Genomic DNA, 2,381 nt, shown 5'->3' on the forward strand with positions numbered 1-2,381 from the left:
TCCTTCACTGGTCTGCAGAGCGTCTCACCACAGGGAGGAGTCTTCTGGACAGTTGGTCATCTTCCGCAGAGCATCTCACTACAGGGAGGAGTCTTCTGGGCAGTGGGTCACTTTCTGCAGAGCATCTCACTACAGGGAGGAGTCTTCTGGGCAGTGAGTCGTCTCCTGCAGAGCATCTCACTACAGGGAGGAATCTTCTGGGCAGTGGGTCACCTCCTGCAGAGCATCTCACTACAGGGAGGAGTCTTCTGGGCAGTGAGTCTTCTCCCGCAGAGCATCTCACTACAGGGAGGAGTCTTCTGGGCAGTGAGTCGTCTCCTGCAGAGCACCTCACTACAGGGAGGAGTCTTCTGGGCAGTGGGTCATGTCCCGCAGAGTGTCTCACTACAAGGAGGAGTCTTCTGGGCAGTGGGTCATGTCCCGCAGAGTGTCTCACTACAGGGAGGAGTCTTCTGGGCAGTGGGTCATCTTCCGCAAAGCATCTCACTACAGGGAGGAGTCTTCTGGGCAGTGGGTCACCTGCCGCAGAGCATCTCACTACAGGGAGGAGTCTTCTGGGCAGTGAGTCGTCTCCCGCAGAGCATCTCACTACAGGGAGGAGTCTTCTGGGCAGTGAGTCGTCTCCCGCAGAGCATCTCACTACAGGGAGGAGTCTTCTGGGCAGTGGGTCACCTCCTGCAGAGCATCTCACTACAGGGAGGAGTCTTCTGGGCAGTGGGTCATCTCCTGCAGAGCATCTCACTACAGGGAGGAGTCTTCTGGGCAGTGAGTCGTCTCCCGCAGAGCATCTCACTACAGGGAGGAGTCTTCTGGGCAGTGGGTCATGTCCCGCAGAGTGTCTCACTACAGGGAGGAGTCTTCTGGGCAGTGGGTCATGTCCCGCAGAGCATCTCACTACAGGGAGGAGTCTTCTGGGCAGTGGGTCATGTCCCGCAGAGTGTCTCACTACAGGGAGGAGTCTTCTGGGCAGTGGGTCATGTCCCGCAGAGTGTCTCACTACAGGGAGGAGTCTTCTGGGCAGTGGGTCATGTCCCGCAGAGTGTCTCACTACAGGGAGGAGTCTTCTGGGCAGTGAGTCGTCTTCCGCAGAGCATCTCACTACAGGGAGGAGTCTTCTGGGCAGTGGGTCATGTCCCGCAGAGTGTCTCACTACAGGGAGGAGTCTTCTGGGCAGTGGGTCATGTCCCGCAGAGTGTCTCACTACAGGGAGGAGTCTTCTGGGCAGTGGGTCATGTCCCGCAGAGTGTCTCACTACAGGGAGGAGTCTTCTGGGCAGTAGGTCATGTCCCGCAGAGTGTCTCACTACAGGGAGGAGTCTTCTGGGCAGTGGGTCACCTCCTGCAGAGCCATAATGGCCCAAATAGTAATAATGTACCCCATTAGTGGTCCTTCTTATAATAGTAACCCCCACAGTGGCCGCATTAGTAATATTATTCTCCCTAAGTGACCCCAATAGTAATAGTGACCCCCATAGTGGCTCCGGTAGTAATAGTGACCCCCATTAATGGCCCCAATAGTAATAGTGACCCCCATTAATGGCCCCAGTAGTAATAGTGACCCCCATTAATGGCCCCAGTAGTAATAGTGGCGCCCATTAGCAATAGTGAACCACATAATGACCCCAGTAGTAATAGTGACCCCCATTATTGGACCCAATAGTAAGAGTGACCCCCATAGTGGCTCCAGTAGTAATAGAGTCCACCACACTGGCCCCAGTTGTAATTAGTGGCCCCAAAACTAAGAATGACCCTCATAATGGCCCCAGTAGTAATACCCATAGTGGCCCAACTAATAGTAGTGACCACATAGTGACTCCCATAGTGGCCCCAGTAGTAATAGTAATACCCATAGTGGCCCAGATAATAGTAGTGACCACATAGTGACTCCCATAGTGGCCCCAGTGGTAATACCCATAGTGGCCCAGATAATAGTAGTGACCACATAGTGACTCCCATTGTGGCCCCAGTAGTAATAGTAATACCCCTAGTGGCCCAGATAATAGTAGTGACCACATAGTGACTCCCATAGTGGCCCCAGTAGTAATACCCATAGTGGCCCAACTAACAGTAGTGACCACATAGTGACTCCCATAGTGGCCCCAGTAGTAATAGTAATACCCCTAGTGGCCCAGATAATAGTAGTGATCACATAGTGACTCCCATAGTGGCCCCAGTAGTAATAGTGACTCCCATAGTGGCCCCAGCAGTAATAGTAATACCCCTAGTGGCCCAGATAATAGTAGTGACCACATAGTGACTCCCATAGTGGCCCCAGTGGTAACAGTTACCCCTGCAGCCAGGTAGCCCCCTGACCAGCAGTGACCTCCCAGGCTCAGGTGGCCTCATGGCTGCGGCGCGGGTCACATATAACGGCCACGCTGC

The sequence above is a fragment of the Eleutherodactylus coqui genome, chromosome 5 (genome assembly GCF_035609145.1).
Source record: "Eleutherodactylus coqui strain aEleCoq1 chromosome 5, aEleCoq1.hap1, whole genome shotgun sequence".
Taxonomy (NCBI): Eukaryota; Metazoa; Chordata; class Amphibia; order Anura; family Eleutherodactylidae; genus Eleutherodactylus; species Eleutherodactylus coqui.